The sequence below is a fragment of the Ictalurus furcatus genome, chromosome 7, assembly GCF_023375685.1.
Source record: "Ictalurus furcatus strain D&B chromosome 7, Billie_1.0, whole genome shotgun sequence".
Taxonomy (NCBI): Eukaryota; Metazoa; Chordata; class Actinopteri; order Siluriformes; family Ictaluridae; genus Ictalurus; species Ictalurus furcatus.
In genome coordinates this window covers 18,859,923-18,881,657 of record NC_071261.1, presented here as the reverse complement: position 1 = coordinate 18,881,657, position 21,735 = coordinate 18,859,923, and the positions used below count along the sequence as shown (strand labels likewise).

General features: G+C 41.4%; 1 pseudogene; it reads right to left on the bottom strand.

Moving 5' to 3' along the window:
- Nucleotides 1–19,680: 19,680 nt before the first annotated feature.
- Nucleotides 19,681–21,439, bottom strand: LOC128610058 (NF-kappa-B-activating protein-like; annotated as a pseudogene).
- Nucleotides 21,440–21,735: the final 296 nt, after the last annotated feature.

Sequence of the window (21,735 nt, the reverse complement as noted above, 5' to 3'; positions counted from 1 at the left end):
GGGAGTAAGCAAGAGAATTTTAAATTAACAGAAAAGTGTGTGAGGTATGTGAGGTCACTACAGAATGTTAAAGAGTTGATTTCCTAGGCAGAAGACAGGCCTCATAAAACTATGTCCATAAAAATAGGGTTCCAAAAATAAAAGCTTAAATTATTTGTGCTTGCCTCTGGTGAGTTTAAAGTGCCTTGTTTGCAATCCAGGGTTGGTAAAGCGAATGCTACTCACACTCTGCACCTCTTGGTTTAGCAACAGGCCCAATATGGCCACACTGACACTCATTTAAATTCCTACTGCCTTCATTTGACATCACAGTCTGATAAGTAGCAAGGTCACAAGCTCATCACTTCTGTTTTTGCCCGACTCATTTTCTCTGCCATTCTTCTCTCATGTCCTTTCTCTCTTTAGACAGGTGGCTAATTAGTACAGATTGATCTGGCTCTTTCTGCACAAATGCATCTCCTGTTCTCTCCTGTATGTGTGTGACTCTCACACCTGCACTGGCCCTCTGTATCACTCACCATTGCTCTATATTTCACCCCAGCTGCTGAGCGAATCCATTGTCCCTATGAGTCACACTCATCACTAGGTCCTACAAACGTGATTACACTGCAAATGGATGATTCCAACGACTATATTCCTCTTTGATCTCTAACAGAATGCAGATATGGTGAAAGACATGCAAGAATGGCCTCTGAGTAGGGACTTGTACTGTAGGTAAACAAACAGGCACACACACACATTTTCTTATTTATACACACACTTGAAATCACACATCAAAGAGCCTCTCTAAAAGCCTCATTTTCTGGCCTTCTTGCTCAGTGTTCCCAAACAGCTTATTTATTCATGAACATTCATTTGTTAGGCAGACACTTTTCCAGAGCAACATAATAGTGTAGCAGAATACAATCAAGGCATGCAGCTGTTTCAGTGGAGGTATGAACAAAGATGTGGAGGATAAAATGTAATAAATAAAATGCTTTTAGTTGTTAATAGGTCTACATAAATTGTTGGGCAAATTTCAAAAGAAGTAAGTTTTTTAATTGGGACAGAATGGAAAATGCAAAAAAAAAAAAAAAAAAAAACAAAAACAAAAACAAAAAGAGTCATTTGAAAATTTAATTCATGCTGTACTATATTGAAAACACATCATTTGATGTGATATGCAATTTATTTTTTGAAAATATACACTCATTTCCAATCTGATGACTGCAGCACACTTTTAAAAAGTTGGGACAGTCCACTCTTTACCACTGTGTAACATCACCTTTTCTTTTTATAACACTTTTCAGTTTGGGCACTGTTCAGTTCAGCTGTTTCAGTTGAACTGTTTCAGTTCAGCTTCAGTTTGGGCACTGAAGACACCAGTTGGTTAAGTTTAGCAAGCAGAATTTTCCCCCATTCACCCATTATGCATTTCTTCAGCTTCACAACTGCTGAAGTGCTGAACACCCGCACTCTCTGCTTATTCAACCATGCGCTTGTAATCGGGGCAGAATGTGGTTTGGCGTTGTCCTGCTCGGGATGGCAGCATTTCTGCATTAATGGTGCCATCACAGATGTGCAAGTTACCCATGCCATGGGCACTGACACACCCCCATACCATGACAGAAGCTGGCTTCAGACCTGACGCTGATAATAGCTTGGCTGGGCCTTTTCCTCTTTCACCCAGAGAACACGATGACTGTTTTGTCCAAATTTTAAATGTTGACTCGTCGGACCACAAAACACAATTCCACTGTGCAAACTGTCCATCTCAGATGAGACCGAGCCCAGAGAAGTCAGCGACGCTTCTTGACAGTGTTGTTGTATGGATTCTGCTTTGCATAGCAAAACCTTAACTTGCATCTGTGGATGCAGTGGTGAATGGTGTTGACTGAAAGGTTTACCAAAGTATTCCCGAGCCCATGTCAGGATATCCATTACGGACAAGTCAAAGTACATTTACAAATCACTCCTCTTTGTTTTTATTAGCATTTACCATACTGTCCCAACTTTTTTTCGGAATTGGGGTTGTATATTCAAATAGTCCACTTATAAATGGTCATGGAGGATATGCATGTAGATGTGGAACCAAAAACAGCACACACACACACACACACACACACACACACACACACACACACAAAAATGCACTACTATCAAGAACATTAGCTAAATTGTTAATTGTATTCATCCCTCTTAGCAGCTGAAGCTTCTGTGCACACTTACTTCATATGTACAATCAGTATTGCCAGTTATTTTTCAGTGGACTTCACAAGTGTTTGTGGATCTGGCTGGATACTTCTATGAAACCTTTTGATCCAACTGGATGGGTCATTGCATAGCGGAGAGCACTCTCATTCCTCTCAAATGTCATCCACAGCATTGAGGTGTGTTTCAATAAATCAATACTCAAAAAATTAAAGAAAATGTCCCCAAACACAACCAGTAGACAGAGAGAGAGAGAGAGAGAGAGAGAGAGAGAGAGAGAGTGAGAGTGAGAGAGAGGGAGAATGTGTGTGTGTGTGTGTGTGCGTGCGTGCGTGGTGTAATGAACTGCTGCTGAACCCTGTCCCAGAGTATATAATGAATGTATGTATCTATACAATGCATACATGGCATACATAGGTCAGCAGTACATAATATTGTAAAATAATGTTTGTTTGAAGAATTTCCAAGAACACATGGCTTTCAAAATTAATGCTACACAATATTACTTAATACAAAACAGCATGTTTAAATTGTGACAATTTCCAGAACACAATATGATGCCTGGAAGCAGCAGTGATGATCCCACACAGCTCTGACACACTTACATTCTGTCCTCTGTTTCAAGATGACTGGAACAAATTAGCACAACATATGTCTAGAGATTCATTCATTCATTCATCTTCATTATCCACTTTATCCTGGTCAGGGTCACAGTAGATCCAGAGCCTATCCTGGGAAGACTGGGTGCAAAGCAGGACAACACCTTGGATGGGACGTCAGTCTGTTGCTGGCTACAATGTATATACACATTCACTAATTCACACCTAAGGGAAATTTAGGGTAGCCAAATTAACTGCTGGTATGTCTTTGAGAGGTGGGTGAAAACCAGAGGCCCGCAGAATGCTGTACCACCATACCATGCAAGTATAGATATAATATTTTATGTTACATGATGACACAGTGTACGTATGCTAATTGACTAAGCAGTTAGGTAAAACTCAAGATATAATTTTTTACTCTGTCTATTTTTAAAATTTCTTCTTTATTTATATTTTTTCAGCAAAATTCAAGTAAGGCCTGGTTGAGAAAGGGCTTAGAAGGGCCCCATAGTGACAGATTGCAGGGACTAAGAAGAATCGGATACACTGATATGGTTGACTTGAGGAGGATGACGGGTCTGAGTGCCTGGTTGTTCTCAGAAAGCACTCCTTGAAGCTCCACAGCAAATCTGATCATAGTGCAGCCCCAGTGAGAGGGAACAGGCCAAATCCAAAAAGCACAAATGGTCAGAGAACAGACCTTCTAAGAGAGAGAAAGCCAACAGAACAAGGGATCAAAACAAGTCACTCGGTAATTTCAATGAAAACTGATGGAAAAGTCAACAAAGGATGTATATTGAAACCTCCTGAGTTTATGCTGATTTTCAGAAATCGTTAGCTTTTTCAGAAAGTCTGGTAGTCAGGTTTCCTGGATTACAATCTCATGAATAACACTAAGGAATATTGTTAAACACAAAAAAGCCACCCCTTAGTCTAATTGATCACCTGTGGTGCAATGTCAAAGGTCAGCTGATGAGCTTTTTTTTTCACAAACAGCAGTGGGATGACATTCATGCACAGAGCTGCATGGTGGTGGAATAATTCTACAGCAGATCTTTTACAGAAGGGGACATGAAAGGATATGGACAGATGGCAAAAGAGGGGCAGACATTAGAGAAAGTACCACAACTTAAATGTAAACCAGTCTTGCGACTTCAAGGGATGAACATTTCCTTTGCTGGAGCCTATTCCTCTCTGTCTCTTCTCCTCCTGCTCCTGCAGGGATCTGGAAAGTTAAGGTTTAATGCTTCATTGGGTGCACATGTGCCGGCCATGGAGAACTATGTAGTATTCTTTCCCCCATCGCCAGCTCATCTCAATTATTACATCAGTTTGGTTTCTTCTTGAGGCTTAGTGGCTGATTGACCAACTCCTCAAATGACTTTTCAGCTGGTAGGAGATGTTATTCTGGTTATGATGAAAAGGCAAATTCAATACATTAAGTCTTCTTTTCTCCTCCCCTCCCCACCCCCACCTTCCTTTGAAAAAAGAGTCTTGTACACAAGTGATTCTGGTAAATGAGGCCGCAAGTCTAATTAGGTTCTTAAGCCAATGAGGGGTCATCTTGAAGTAATTTGTGGATAGATGAAAAAGAGAAATTCAATTCCACACTGTCTATGGGACAGAAGAGAACAACTCTAATACCCGTCATGGGTTGGGCTGGGTTTGGGTGGTGGGGGTATGAGCTGGAGGCCACATGCCACAAGTCTTTGTGTGAGCCTGTGAAGCTACTGAAGTTATAAAGCTATGTTTGTAATTACAAATATGTATGTGATCCTATTGTCTGAATAAGTTCTGCTGATTCTTAATACCATTAGGGTCAGGTTGGTGGTCTATAAGAAGATCACATTGAGAGTAGCTGTTTCTTTGTCCTGTTAGGTAGCGTAGTCTACCATCACTGTTTCAAAATGTCTGTGTTAATGCTATACCTTCTGTCTCTTTGGAGCAACACACATCAAAGAGCAATAAACAATATTAATATGTTTTGCAAAATGGGTCAGCAGTAAATGTTGGGGTGGGGTGGGGGGGGCTAAAAATTAATAGCACATTGTATTAAAGGCTTATTGAAATTGCTTTTCCCAATGGGTTTCCTAATTAATCCTCCATTGATGCAGGCATGACTCAATCTGATCCATTTTGCATTTGTTCTCATCTGTGTTTGACAAAAGAAAACCAAATGTCCCATAAGGCTATGGATCTGCAACAGCTTTTGTAATTCCCCCCTATCCCTTCAAAGATGCCTCACTTCATTGATTTCTTTCACCCTGCAAACTTCTTTGTATCTCTTTTCTCCTCTGCTGGCCTCCTGGCTGTTGTTTTGAACTCTACAGGGAATGCTTTCAGAAGAGTGTTTTTTACTGCAAAACATGCCCTGAGCACATTGTTAGCCAGTGAGATTTAAAGGATCTGTCTAATCAATCCCAGATCATGGTTCATGTCAGGGTCAGCATTCCGACTCCACAGGAGCTCGCGACTGGACCACGCCTGCTTATCGCTCACATTCCACCAATCTGATCTGTGGTCGGACAGCCAGGTGTGAGGATGGGATTCTGCCCGACCCCACCCACACCAATTCAAACCTTCACACACACACACACACACACACACACACACACACACACACACATATCTCCAACAGTGCAATAATGCAACTCCACTGAAAGAACATATTGGCATAAGGTTTTATCAGAACTTTTCTTTTACTGATCCTAATAGAAGGTGAATAAAAAAGGAAGAATGGTGAAATGAATGTAGCATGACTCCAAGTACTAATGAGGCTGCTATTTGTTCTTGTAGCTTGTTATAGGGCTATGTGAAGGATAATGTCCAAACATATGGGCTGTGCTAATGAACAGATGTAACCTAAGTGTTTCAGTAAATGAAACAGCTCAGAGAGGATTAATGTTCAAATTATAGCTCTGTATTTTGTGTTTATCTACACTGACACAAAGCTAATGCCATTTACAATGTAAGTTCTTGTAAATCAGAGCTATTTAGTTGCCTTCACATTCACATATACATGCCCATATGTATCCATGTACATGCTGGATCAGAGTAATTAGCCTTTAGTGTGAGGATGACAACAATAAAGGATGTATTAAAGGTAGCCGTTATAATTACTTTGTCATGTTGACACAGCAAATCATACTCTCCTGCTCACTCTTACCTTCCCTCTAGCTTACCTTATGGGAGTGCTGCATTCTTAACCTCTGGTACCTCCTGGAGGAGGTACAAGTGTGAGATACAAAATCCATGTAGCTATAAAGAATAAAATGCTAAAGGCCTCTATTTACCCCCACCTCATGTGCTACATCATTTCTGCATCTCTTCTAACACCAGTGTGGCCCCTCTGTTCTGGCCACTGCTCCTGACTGCTCTCCCTCAGAAGCACATTGCTGAAAGACCCTCAGACGTCATTTTTTTCTTTCTGTTCTGATAAATATTAATGGACGGAGAAACAGGGTTGTATGAAACTTAAACAAGAGAACATAAGGATGGGCCTTTAATGTAAATTTTTAATCAATCCTCACTCTACAATCAATTATTTGATGTGGAGCTTGAAATAATAAATGTACAACACAGAATCTCGGGTTTTCATTTTCTGAGTTTTGCCTTATACTATGAAATTGATGTAATTGAATAAAAATCCTATACTCCAATGGAGACTCATTGGATCCCATCAAGTTTGGTTGTTTTGCAGGTGGACAAAGTGGATAACTTCTAAAGGCTGAATACCAGCTCCAACTGCCCTAAACCCATCCTCTTTCAGCACAGCTATGATCTCTTGCAGATGGCATGGTTTGAGAGGAGAAAAATGAGAGTGAATAGCAGTGGTAGGGGAAAAATGTCAGGGAAAACACACAAAAAAAGACTTTCATTTCTAAATCTGCTGTTTTAAATTGGGCCTGGGCTCCGGCGTCTCAGGTCTCTTGGATTGTGTGGTGGAAACTGGATACTTCAGTCTACTGTAGATCTGTTTAAGTTATTCTGCACTCGCAAAGAGGGACGCATGTTTGAGAGATGCTTGAGCGTGAAGGAGTGATGACAGGTGGAGTAGAGCCGAGGCATTTGAATCCACATGGAACCCTTCATACCTCTCAACAAATGGCGAGAATCCAGGGTGGAGACTGTCACCTTGACCTTAAGAGGAGAGGAGATTCCTAGAAATAGGAATCTAGAAAGAAAATGTCACTCCATACAGGGAAATGATTATGCTATGGATCCTCACCTATGCATGACTAATGAAAAATTAGGTAGAACAATTTATTAATCTGTCAAATTAGTGAATAGGCTACTTACTATTGAGGTTATTATCATTCATCTTCAGTAAATGCTTTATTCTGGACATGGTCAAGGTGGAGCGTATCCTGGAAACACACCAGATAGGACGGGACACTGGTCCATTACAAGGCACTGTACATACAAATTCATACTTAAAGGCAATTCAGTGTAGCCAATCAACCTATTGGCATGTTTTTGGGATATGGAAGGAAACTGGGGAACCCGGAAGAAACCCACACAGACACTGAGTATGTCATCTATTAAAACACATTTCTGATCCTTTTAAAGACACACAATTCAGTAGATATCCGTGTTCACCTACAAAAAGATGGTTAATTAAAAAACAAAAGATGCACTATCCTACCAGACCACCCTTCACTCTGTATACAGTGAATACTGTTTCAGTGCTTCAAAGCCCAGACAGACACAGTGCTGCAGTATGCTGCACTTTTCACCCTGCTGTGTCTCTGTCTCCCCATCACTTTCTCTGACAGCCGTAAAATCTTTTCATCAGGAGTCTAAGCACTCCTGACTTTCCAGACATACAACTGGCCTACCACACCTTCCATTGGATCTGGCCTTATTTAGCTTCCCTAAACTTTTGACACAATATGCACTAGATTCAGTTTAAATGTCTGTCATTGGATTTTTCTGTCTTTTTCTGAGTTTGCTTTTGTTTAATTCTTGTTTACTTTCAAGCTTGAAAATCAGATTTGTTTGTTTGCTGCTCTAAAAGTGAAGCATCCTTAATTATAATGACAGCACCAGTATTAGGCTATGTAATTGCTTGAAAGTAAATAAAGTTCTCAGGGTGATATAAAAATGGCACCTGTGAACCGCGCCGTCAGCCTTATTGAGAGAGAACTCAAGAAGTGTGTCACGCCTTGCTAGAGTTTCATCACCGGGGAGACAGACACACTTTCTGTGTGAAGTGTCTGGGGATGGAGCATGCCAGGTCAGCCCTCGAGAGGTCTGACTGTGCACATTGTGAACGCCTTACAATTAGGCAGTTCCGCTCGTGGCTCGCTCTCTTCTTGGCCGAAGGGAGTTGGGTTTCAGAGCCTCGCAGATCTGGGCTCAGATCCTAGGGATCTCGTATGGATCTGGAAGAGGAGCCGGAGACGAGTGCTGCTCTATCTCTTGCTCTGTCTTCCGGCTCCGGCTCTCCGCCGAATTTTGGAGCTCACGTTGCGACTCCTCCTTCCACTATGGAAAGTCAAAAGCCAAAATCCAAAAATATAATAACAATTCCTCTCTGACTCCGAGGAGCCAGAAGGGTGAGCCAAAAATTGAGTGCAGCTCTCAGGCACTTAAAGAGCTGCTTGAAGTGATTACTAAGGCTGGACAAGCTTTTTTTTCTCCAGTGAAAAGAAATCTCCCTCACACCTCAGAAAACTCCCCTTTTTTTCAGAAGTGCATTATGAAATATCATGCTTCTGGGGAAAACCATGCATAAGCCATATTTATAACCCCACTATGTTGGATTATTCTGCCATTGTGGGGAATGAACAGCACAGCTATTTAACTATGCCGAAGGAAGAGGAGATGCTTGTGAGCTACCTCTCTCCTTCGATGGCAGGCAATTTAGGGGGCCGGTTTTGCCTTCCAAGCCATGTAAGGCCACCTCTGCACTGGTGGACAAGGCCTATGCAGCAGTCGGTCTTGCTTGTGGGTCACTGCATACAATGGCAGTGTTGCAGTCCTACCAAGCAGACCTGATGAGTGAGCTTGACATACGGCAGCATTCAGCCCCGTCGTGCCAAGTTCGCCTGGTCATCCAGTAGTGGAGCCCAGGCCAGCGTTAGTGCAAGGGAGGCACAGAAGATGAATGTGACAGCCTGCTTCCCCCTGTGGAGAGCCAGGGGAACCAGGAGGCCACAGTCACAGCCTGCTAATAGGCCTGATCTGAGAATGGTCATAAAGGCCAAGCAAACAAAGGAGGAATGAGGGACGTATCAGGGGACATGAGGTTGTTAGAGCATTTGGCCCCTAGTACTACTGTAGGGCCTCCAAGCCAAGGCTGTCCCAAGTTTTCAGTGTTCTCTTGACAGCGAGCTGTCACAGGGCAATGAAAATCTGATGCTTTTCCTCCAATAGAATGTGGAAAAGTTAACATCACTAAAAGACCATCTGGCAGCATGCCAAATGTGTCTCCATGGGTTCTGACTACCGTAGAAAAGGGTTACGGGTCCAGTTCAGAGCTTGACCCACCCCAGGTTCAGAGGTGTGCTCACCACAATAGTCAGTACAGAGCAGAGCCCGACATTAGCACAGGAAGTAGGATCCCTCTTGGACAGAGGGGCCATAGAACATGTACCCCGTTCCCAGAGGGAGGTTTTTACAACAATTATTTGCTGGTCCGCAAAAAATTATGGGAGTATGTGGTCAATTTTAGATGTGCGTCTTCTTCAGACAGCTTGAGGCTCAGGTTGAACCTCAAGAAAAGTATGCTTTCTCCAGTGCAAATAAACTTTTCTAGGGGTTATTTTCTAGGGATTCTACTACGATAATGGCATTTCTATCCCCAACATGCATAGGGTTAATCCTATCAACATTGAGCAAGATAAAGCTGGATCTGGGCATCCCTTCCACTCTCTATGAGAGACTGTTAGGGCTTATGGCAGCAGCAGCCAATGTCATACTGTTGGGCCTATTGCACATAAGACCATTTCAGTGGTGGCTGAAATGTCAGGGGTTTTGTCCAAGGACAAAACCTCTGAGAGTAATCAATGTCATGCGGCAATGCCTACATGCGCTGAGAAATTGGAGATGTCCCCGGTAACTAACCTTGGGTTACACTCTAGGGGTGTGTCCTAATCACAAGACGATGGCTGGGGCACTGTCTTAAACAGTGGAGTGGCATATAAATCGCCTAGGAATGCGGGCCATATTTCTAGCACTGAAATTCTTTCTTCCTCAATTAAGAGGTCACCATGTGTTAGTTGTGACAGACAACACAGTAGTGGTCTCATATATCAACCACCAAAGAGGGTTATGTTCATGCCACTTGTTGAGGCAGGCACAACTAATTCTTCTCTGGGCAGATAGAAAGTCCTTGTCAGTGAGTGCAATGTATATTCCTTACAACTGGAAAGTCGGGGCAGACATCCTGTTGAGGCAGGGGCTGAGGCTGGGGGGTTGGTGGCTCCATCCTCAAGTGGTGGAGTCTGTATAGTGGAGGTTGGGCCAAGCAGAGGTGGATGTGTTCACCTCCGAGGAGACAACACACTGCCCGCTGTGGTTCGCCCTTTCTCCTCCTGCACCATTGGGGCTGAACGCCATGGTGCACACATGGTCAAAGTCACATCTGTACACTTTTTTCCCGATTGCTCTGCTCACACAAGTTCTAACGAGAGTGGGCCAGGACCGTCTACATCTGCTAGTAGCACCTTATCGCCCAGCTCGAATATGGTTCTCAGAGATAATATCCCTGCTCGATGGCACTCCTTGGGAGATTCCCGTCCACAGGGATCTACTGTCTCAGGCTGGAGGGCTGATTTATCACTCTTGGCCAGAACTACAGAAACTGTGGGTCTGGCACCTGGGGGCACCAGCAAACAGATTCTGGTTTCACAACCTCAGTTGTAGAGACCATGTTGAATGCTAGAGCACCATCCACGAGGAAATTGTATGTGCTCAAGTGGTGACTTTTTGTCTCATGGTATGAGGAACATGAGCTAGACCTAGTGAACTGCACAGTAGCTACAGTCCTGGAGTTCTTACAAGGACGTTTCTCAGCAGGGTTGGCTACTTCAACAATCAGGGTCTACGTGGTCACCATTTTGGCCAGCCACGCCCCTATTGATGGAGCATCTGTGGGGCAACATCCTCTGACTTCAAGGTTTATGCATGGTGTCAGGCAGCTGAGGCCCATCCGCAGACCATACATACCTTCCTGGGACCTTTCTGTGGTCCTGGAAGGTCTGTCAGGTGCCCCATTTGAGCCCTTAGAGTCAGCCTCTGAGAAGCTTCTGTCTCTAAAGGTAGCTCTTCGGCTGGCCCTGACATCTCTCAAGCGAGTAGGAGATCTACAAGCTCTCTCTGTTGCCCCTTCCTGATTTGACTTTTCCCCTGGATTAGCCAAGGCCATCCTATATGCTAGGTCGAATTATATTCCTAAAGTACCTGCGTCTGCTGCCCAGCCAGTAGTGTTGCAGGCTTTCTGCTCTCCTCCGTTCCTCACAACAGAACAAGAGAAATTGCACCTACTAAAGGGCTCTCTGTACTTACGTCCACCACAGTGGTGTAAGTCAGAGCTGCTGCTAGTCTGCTTTGGCAGTGACAGTAGGGGTGATGCTGTGTCAAAGCAGCGCATCTCTAATTGGAAAGTGGAAGCAGTCTCTATTGGTTAAGAGGCGCATGGTCTCACTACGCCTCTGGGCATTAGGGCTCATTCCACTAGCGGGGGTTACCTCTTTGAAGGCTTTGTCCAAAGGGGTACCCTTACAGGATGTATGTGCTGCAGCAGGGTGGTCTATGCCACACATATTCATTTGATATTACAACCTGAATATACGTTCCAGCCCAGGCTCGAGTGTCTTGCAGTGACCCTCGGGCTCAGACCTTTTGAACAGGCCATGCCCTCAGTATGACGGAGTGGGTATTCTCATTCCCACAGTGTAAAGTTTACGCAATGTTGAGTTCCCTTTGAAAGGGAACGTCTGGGTTTCGCATGTAACCCTGTTCTCTGATAAGGGAAGGAAACATTGCATAGCTTTGTCATACAAGGGAATGCCTGTGAATTGCGTCTTTCTTCACATAATAGAGGCTGACTGCACAGTTCAGAGGTGGCGTTTTTATATCACGCATCACGCTTAATTGCCACATCATCTGATCATGGTAGACTTATAAATAGGCATGATGTTACACAAGCTTCAGATACCAGTCATGCTCAAGGGCGCTTCCCACAGCGTAAAGCTCATGCAACGCCTTGTTCCCTTCTCAGGGAACAGGGTTAAATGCCTAACCCAGACATTTTCTCCCACCTCCCAAAAACATGCCAGCAAGTGGCTTGACTAAATTGGCCAGTGTGCACATGATGCCCTGTGATGAACTAGGTACCACTCAGGGTGTATTCCTGCCTCATGGCTAAAGTTCCTGGGATAGGCTCTGGATCCACTGCAGCCTGACCAGGATAAAGTGGTTACTGAAGATGAATGAATGACAAGAATCATCCTTGCTACTTTCCCTTGCTATTTTAACACCACTAGAAACAATATGACCAGCACTTCCCTATTTTGCTTACATAAACCACCTCACACATAGAAACAAGCAATAAAAGTTGTTCACTAAGGGATACTGATAGGCATAAATGTTGTTTTTATAATCCTGCCATGGTTGTAAGAAGACTAGCTGTGATAATTACCTGCAGTAAACAGTAAAACAGTGTGTTTTACATGAGTGCCTCTTATTTATTGTTTTATTTACTTAGTTATTTGCACAAACCCACTGATCTACTGAATAGGTAGAGATCTATGGCATTTTCTAAGGGAAGATGGTGACAAAGTCTCCAAGACCAAAATCACCAGACCGAAGGGGTTCTACTGCAGAAGCACTCAACTTCACAGAACATTTAGAGAGGCAGCAAGAAATCAAAGAAACATCTGAGTCTTTTGAGGGTCTTCTGGATGATTCTGGACTCACACCACTACGTGGTCTGGAAAAGTAACCGAGCAAACCAGAGATGGTCGGTGCAGTGGAAGAAAGAGGGATGGAGGGAAAGAAAGAGGGAGAGAAGGAAAAGTAATAAATCGCCCTCACTGGGGCAGAGTCTGCGGTTCGGATGTGACAGGAGGCAGTAATTTATCAGACGTTTTATAGCAAGATGATGGACTGGCGGAGAGTGAAAGGTTTTAATGGAGGATTTCATTTTGGATACACTCTGGGTGCAGTTTCAACCTGTACACATGGTGAAGCCACACAGATATAGTGGGCTTCAGCACAGAAGACGTAATTACAGTAAGTTTACACAAAACTAAGTTCTTTCTTGAGGTTATTTTTTAGAAGAAGCGATTATTTAAATTCCCTCTTGCTTCCTTTGAGAGCATCGATTCACAACCCTTCAAAGTGACACATAATAAAGAGAGGATAAAATAATATGAAACCCTTTTAGAATTTATGGTATTTTGGCTGGTAGCCACTTTAACAGACAGCAAAATGGTTACCGAAACACACACACACACACACACACACACACACACGGCGTAAACAAACCAAAATCAGCTAATTAACTTAAACACAATGTTTAAGTTACATTGTGTCTAGTGATGAAGGCTCCTTTTTGCGGATTGTAAATTTGATATATTGGTGAATAGTATGCACTTCTGTCTCTCCTCTCTCTCCTCTCTCTCTCTCTCTCTCCCTCTCTCCCTCTCTCTCTCTCTCTCTCTCTCTCTCACACACACACACACACAAACACACACACACTCTTACTTTTACAATAAGTCAATTTATTTTCTGTTGACGTTACCCTGCTGAACAGGACATCACTCATACATGAACTAGCACTATGTGAGTAAGACAAGCTCTTTATTTGGTATCTTAACTCTGCTTGACAGGAAAGGAGTGACATTGTTTGTTAAAATGGGGTGGATCCTCTTTTGCTCTTGTTTGTGAATGAAAGGAATGAAAGAGACCCACTTGACACATTCAATGGAAATTATAAATCAAACCAAGGGAAGTACTGGCTGGAGACAGCGCTGCTTGTGGGTGATACTTGTACTTGTCATTGGTCCAGTAAACTGGCCAGGCGTGTCCAGGGCACGTAAAAAGAGAACAGAGTTAATAATGATGTAAGACTGGTGACCTATAGAAACCATGCCATGTGTGGGTGATAATGTTGTTTGGAACTTAATCACTTACCGCACTGGAGGGTGGGAAAGCAGGAATGTGTGTCTGACAATATGTAAGTTTGTATATGCATGTGTGTGTTTGAGGAAAAAGAAAACCGAGGGAGACAAGAACCAAAGATCAAGACTTTGCCTCATACTCCTTCTCCACTATTACCAAAATAACGTGGCACTCAAATAACGTGCCCTCAGAGACAGAGTTCAAAAATAAAAAGTTACAGGAAAATGGGGCAGTGGTGGCAGTCGAGTCAGCGGGCACATATGGAGGAAAATGACTGTTGATTAGAATCAGTTCCATATAAGCCGCTACATTCAGCTTACAAGAACAACCCAGAGTTCCAAAAAGGAATGGAATACCAAAGAAAACAGTAAAAGAGAAATAACATTGAGAATAATTGTGCCCTTTGGGCAGTCTAGCCACACAGTCAGTGTGTGGGAGAGTGATTACACAAGCTATTGGTATGGAAAAGGTCATTTTATACTACCAAGCCACTGTTCATAGAGCTCTCTGGAAAAATCTAGTGGCAAACCTGAAGATTACCTTTGAACTTTTCCATTCTGGTCCCTACCATGCACAATGGGTCTTAAAGTCAGTATGATACTGATTCAGGGAAGACACAAAAAAAACAAAACTAATCCTAAATATACTTCTCTGAAATAGTGATATAGATCTGGGTTATAGATTCTAATAATGATAGTGTGTGCAAGTACAGTACAACTTGATATTTTGTTAATTAATTAATTAATTAATTTCTCCCTCTGTATGATTCAAGGCCAAAACCATCTTTCAGTTGCACAAGTGAAAATGGAATTATTATGCATGACCAAAAAAAAAAAGCGTTTCTCTGTGTTACATTTCATGTGCTAGTCCTGCCTTTGATTCTTTCCACTTGGTCCTCTGTAAAGCAAACAGTCTGTAGCCTGAAGAAAGGGGAACTTGTTCTACAGAGCGTGGGTGGCTAACATTCACTCCTACACCCCACTTGCCATTGCTCCATCACAAAATATAAAAAATAATAAGAATCATTTGGGCTTGGAGAAATGTTTAAAAGTTACTATGTCTGGAGTGTGTGTCAGGGAGGCAGGAGACACTGTAAGTTACAGTACAGCATCAGGAGGAGTTTAGGCTCCACACCTAAGTAAACCAATAAGTAAAAGTCATGCCTTTTTCACCTTTATGCTCCATTTCTGAAGAAAATGAAAGAATGTCTGAAAACAGAGAGCGTGATGGCTAGTGAGTAACTCTAGTTAATGAATGAAACCTACATTAATGAATGAAGCCAAACAAATCTATAAACTTTTTAGACATATTATTCCACTTTGTGGCATGTCAGTGTTGTTACTGTCTGAATTTTCCATGTAAAATCACATACAGAAAATATTTTATCTTTACTTATTATTTGTGCAAAAATGTTTCTATATTAATAAAAAAAGAACACTTAATATTAATGTTCCCTTTATGAACATTATTTACTGCATTAGTTAACTGTCATGAGATGGAGGCGAAGTTGGATGCAAGTGCAGACCGTTTATTGTGCAGAGTGTAAAAATAACAACTAATGAGGAGAATACACACAAAACAGCAAAATATACAGACACACAGACACAACAGGAACTGTAACAAAGAGAAATGATTTAAATACCATTGCTAATTAAACCAAAATGTGAATCATGTGCAATCATGTGACGTGATCAAGTGAGGTGCAGTAGCTGATGGGAATCGTAGTCCAGTGCCTATTTCGCCATATCCATGACATTAACATTAAGAAACCATGAAATTCGGCATTAGTACAACATAAATAATGCTAACAAGGTAAAATTAGCATGTGTATTAATTGCCATTTATTTAAATGTGAACTAAATCCACCTGTGTTGACAAATGTTTATTCAAACCGTGACTAAAAATAAAGACCACAAAAGTTATCAACAATTAAATTACCACATTTCCCTAAATTCTGATAAACTACTGTCTAGGGTATAAATATTAGAACTTCCTATTCACATTTAGTTCAGGTGTTGGTTCATATTGATCTCTGTGGGCCTAATTTTACTCAAAAGCTCACAATCAATGAATAAAAGTGAATGGCAGCATGGTTAGTGTTTCCAGCTCACAGCTCCAGGGTCCCCAGTTTGATCCTGTGCTCTGGTTACTGTCTGTGTGGAGTTTTGCAAGTTCTCCCAATGGGTTTCTTCTGGGTACCGCTGGGTATTCCCGCCTCACATCCAGTGTTCCTGGGAAGGGCTCCAGATCCACCCCCATCCCAAGCAGAATAAAACTCTTACTGAAAATGAAAAATGAATGAATAACACTAGTGTTAGTTTATTTGTTAATGTTATTTGTGGTGTATTCAAGCTGAAGTTCATGGTTTGTTTATGTTAACTAATGTGTTAATATGTTAACATTAAGGGTAAAGCATTACCGTAATAAGATTAAAAATACTGAATATGAATTCTTTTTTTATGAATATGGTGAGTAATGTCTTGCACTTGTTCTGACCTCAGAAAGCCAAGGCCAACCACACAGTAAGGAAAATAGTACTTCATTACCCAGACATCCTAAGAGTCACATCACTCACTGCAGGTTCAATCAATCTCCTGATTTTTGGCAAAAGCTGCTTTCTCAGTACACACTGACAAGACTCATGTAAACATGTATGACCACACATACACACATAATGTCTACAGTTACTGTTGTCTTCCCTACAAAACCCTGTCTTTTTCTCTTAATTTATTTTTCACACATATGTACACACACACACACACACACACACACACACACATACAGAGAGAGAGAGAGAGAGAGAGAGAGAGAGAGAGAGAGAGAGAGAGAGTAATGCCTCAGCATTGATTACTCTCCTGAGACACAACCTTTATAAGTGGAATAGAAAACAAAGACCATGCTTATGTGCACACTCTTGTCCAAGTTTCACATGTGATTTATTGTGATAACAGCAAAAACGGCTCACCTGGCAGACACCCTTTACATTTTTACAAAGATGATTTTTTCTTCTGCTGTTTGTGTTGGTCGCAAGCTAATAGAAGGGCCTCTGACCGGGGTGCTTTGAATTTCCAGCTACTGAGAACATTTGTGTATTCAGGTATTTTTCTACTAGCACTGCATTCTATCATATAAATTATTATTTTTATGGCCATTGTAACTATTTAATCATGAATTTTAACTTTGCTTGGCATGACGTTCTTACTCCATGTTTAATGTTTTATCAAAGACAGAAAAAAGTAAATCTTAAAGATCAAACAAAGCCAAGGTTTCTACTGCCATAGTTGTTGGACTTGAGGTTAGACCAAAAATAGTTTGTTTTAGTGAATAGTGAATTTTGATGATATTTATGTAGAAATTACAGCATGCTCTGAAATGTGAATATCATAAATGTTGACAACATTACAACATGTAGAAGGAATTCAGGCAAGTTTGTGGTGTAATTATAAAATATTTCAGGCTTGCTAATATTTCAGAAATTCAAAGAAATATGCAGAGGAAAGACCAAATAAAAGTGTGGGAGGTCCTGAACATCACTTTTCTTTTTATATGAGAAGGAATGAGACAGGAGAGTAAAGGGTTGTTAAATTAAGAAAATGGGCAAATTCTACATAAGTATGCAGGGAAAAACAAGTAAATGCCAACTGCCATGTCCACCCTACGCCAGTCTGGTATGTTTTATGTTTCTTAAGGATTTACCAAAGCAGCACACAGCCATGATAATACAGTACAGTGAAAAAGTATTTTTTCTGTTTTTTGTATATCTAATACTAAATAGTTTCAGAAATTAAAATAAAATCTAAGATAAAACAAAGACAACCTGAGTAAACACAAAATACAGTTTTGAAATGATAATGCTATTTATTGAAGCAAAAAAGTTATCCAATACCAACTGGTCCTGTGTGAAAATGTATTTGCCCCCATAGTTACTGCCCCAAATCTATGAAACTGCATTCATAATGGGGTTCAGCTGGACTAGACACAACCAGGCCTGATTACTGCAAACCCTGTTCAATGAAATCAACACTTAAATATAACTTTTACAACAGCATGAAGTTGGTTAAAAGGTCTTATCCAGTAACACATTATGCCAGAATTTGAAGAAATTCCAGAAATGATGAGGAAGAAGGTGATTGAAATACATCAGTCTGGGAAGAGTTGCAAAGCTATTTCAAAGGCTTTAGGACTCAAAAGTGAGGGGCATTATCTCCAAATGGAAAAACTCGGCACAGTAGTGAACCTTCACAGAAGTGGCCAACCTTCCAAAATTCCTCCAAGAGCACAGCATCACCTAGGTCCTAAACTAACTATAAACTAACAATACATTAGTTTGACAAAGACTTTTCACATTTACATCCAACAAGAGTGCCAGGGATTGTGATCACTGTAGAAATATTTAGAATCACTGCTTAATATGCAGTGTTACTGAAATCTGGATTCTGATTGGTCAGAAGGTGTTGCTTCATTTTCTATAACAGCAACTCTGACAGTAACGCAGCTGCAATTCACAGGTCTATAATAATGTGCTGGATTTAACACGTTATGTTTATTGATTATACTTGTATGATGGGTGATGGATAAGACGCGTCCAAGAGTAAACGGAATACAAAATGGGTGGTTCTTGAACAAAAAAGTCGTTTATTCATTGATATGAAGTTGACATGAACCTGTAACTTTGAGTTTTGAGGGGTTTTTTTATCTTAAGATCGTGATAGAGAAAATAAGAGATGACTCTTTACGGGTGCTAGAACATAAGTAATAACAGGAACTTGTTTCGTGGAGGTTTCCACAATGTTTAATGTAACTACAAACAGATAAAAAGTACACCGTGCCATTGTAATAGCTGTGAAGTTCCTCTGTGTTATAAGAAGAATAAATCACCACGGGACGTGTTCTTGTAGGGATAACCAACCCTGCTTTGTCATACAGCCGTGTCGCTGATCATGTTTTGCTATAGCAGCGCGTCCTCTCATCCTGTTGTGTTGTGTTCCTTACTTTAAGGTGATCGCGGAGGCCAAGGCACCTCAATCAGAACATGTTTGATAGCGCTCGGTTATGAATATGTGACTCAAAACAAACTGCTGTGCTGAAACTGAGGAGCAAGAGCTCGAGCCTTATCATCACACTGCAGATGTAACCTGTGTGTGTGTAAAGCGTTCACTACAGCCTTGGGCCTGAGAGAGAGAGAGAGAGAGAGAGAGAGAGAGAGAGATTGACAGAGGGAAAGACAAAGAGAGAGACAGAGAGGGAGAAAAGGAGACAGAGAGATAGACAGAGAGCGATAAAGGGACAGAAAAGGAAAAAAGAGACAAAGAGATTAAAAGACAGAGAGAAAGAGAGACAGAGTGCAGACGGAAAGACAGAGATAAAGACAGGGATGGAGAAAAAGAGACAGAGGGAGAGAAGGAGAGAAAGAAAGAGACAGAAAGAAAGAGAAAGCAATAGAAAGAGTGGCAGAGAGACAGGGAAAGAGAAAAAGAGACAGGGAGAGACGAAGAGAGAGAGACAGAGAGAGAGACAGTGAAGGAGAAAAAGAGACAGAGAGAAGAAGAGAGCGAGACAGAGACAGCGCAGGAGAAAATGAGACAGAGAGAAGGAGAGTAATAGAGACAGTGACAAAAATGGACACTGGGGAGGAGAAAAAGAGACAGACGGAGAAGAAGAGAGAGAGAGATGTGTGTTTTCAGTGTATTTATTTGTACATTTTAAATCTAGACTGAATGATGTTTACATGGCTCTATGAACATTAATAAGATAGATAATCTTCAGACTCAAAGCTTTTTTAATCAAGAGGAGAAAATAAAACACAGCACAAGGTTGATAAATGACTTCCTCAGTAAATTTAGCACATTAAGAAGTATGACATTCATACTAAATTATAAAAAGTCCGCAATCTCATCACTGGTAAGGCCAATTTCACCTCTCCTTGGAATACACTTGCCTGCTTTTACGTACTCCGCCATGGCAGCACCTTCACCGGGTCACAGTTCTCCGAGATCATCATCTTCCTCTGCGGACTGATCACTGCTGGAACTGCTTGACTCTTTGCAGCTCTCTTTAGCCTTCTTCTTCTTTAATTTCTTCCTTTTACTTTTCTTCTTTTTCTTCTTCTTCTTGACCTCTTCTTCTGAGTCACTTTCTGATTCTGTGTCCTCTGAATGCTTGCGACTTTTCTTTTTTTTCAATTTTCGTTTCTTTTTCTTCTTCTTCTTCTTCTTCTTCTTCTACTCTTCTGACCTTGTCTCAGAGCTGCTGTTCTTCACATCCTCTTCAACTGAGTGTGTTCATCTGAGTCAGGGTCTCAGACTCTTGGTGAATAGCCCCAGACCTCAGCTCACCGATTCTCTCATGCTCTTGCAAGGGCCTGGCGATGAAGGCTTCTTGTCTTTGCCTTTGGTTATCATCTCTCTTTTCGTAGTAATCAGATCTCGAGCCTGCATAGTGTCCCCGGTCCCGCTCATCAGCCCAGGCCAACTTCTCTCATTCTCTCGATCTGGACTGACTGCGCGAGCCGCCCATCCGGAAGCGGTTCCGGCTCTTCTCTTTGTTATCGGACCACTTCGACTCCGCGCACTTCCGCTGCTTGAGCTGCTCCGACGGCACTTTCTTGGGCTACTGGCCTCCGAACATTTGCCATTGAACTCGGGCATTGTTAAGCACTTTGCTGTGTTTAAACAGTCGCTGTCTTTTAGTACACCTTTAAGTGCTGCATTCTGAGATAAAGAATTCATTAGAATTTCATTAGAATTAGAATTAGAATTAGAATTAAGAATTCATTAATACCTGTGCTGAAACCGTCCACATCAAACCACAGAGGAACTAGCTGTGGCTTTAGATCCCCCGAGCGGCCGAATATGGACTTCAACCCTGATTTACAGTTCTGACTGTGTTAACACACTGTCCGAGCCATAAAACAACAACAAATCATTAATCTATGTATCTAAAATAAACGCGTTTTGAACAAAAAAAGGTCTAACTGTTATTTACGTCGCCATGTCGTGAGTTGTGCTAAATTTGTAATATTGCCCCCTTTGAGTTTTAAACTCTCTTTATTTACCAATTATTAAGGAAAAAACTGAATAATCACTCATTCAGAAAGAAAAAGAAAAAAAAGATCTACATGTTTCAACATTAAAAGTAAAGAAATGGTTAGATTAATTATTAATCTAAACATTCCTAGATTCTAGGAAGTCACCAATGAGCCAAGGACAACATCAAATGATCAACAGTGTCATATATCAAGGAGGTAACTCTGGACTTCAGTTCCCATCAGCCACTGCACTGTACTACAATGTGTCACATGACCACCTGCACCTGAATCATGTTTCTGTTAATAGGCATGCTTATATATAGCCATTGTTTGCACTACTTCCCTGTCTTAAGTTTGTCTTAGATTAGTGTGTTCCATGTTACTGTGTTTTGGTCTTGTTAGTTTATTGTGTAGTCTGTACCACAGTGTTTTTCATCAGTCTAAGTATCCTTTGTGTTTTTGTTGGTTCGTATAATAAAACGTTTAAAATCTGCGATTGCTTCCACATCTACCTTTGAAACGTGACAAACAAGCCTCTCTTGCATCAGTAAAGGTCACAGTTCATGACTCCATTGAAGAGTTGTGAAAACCACTGCAAACCCAGAAGAACATTAAGACTCCTCTGAATTTGCCAAAATACGCATTGATTGTCCTCAAACCTTTTGGGAGAATGTTCTGTGGATTGATGAGTCAAAAGTGGAACTGTTTGGAAGACAGGGGTCCTGTTACATCCAGTGTAAGCCAAACTCAGAATTCCATAAAAAGAACATCATATCTATGGTCAAGCAT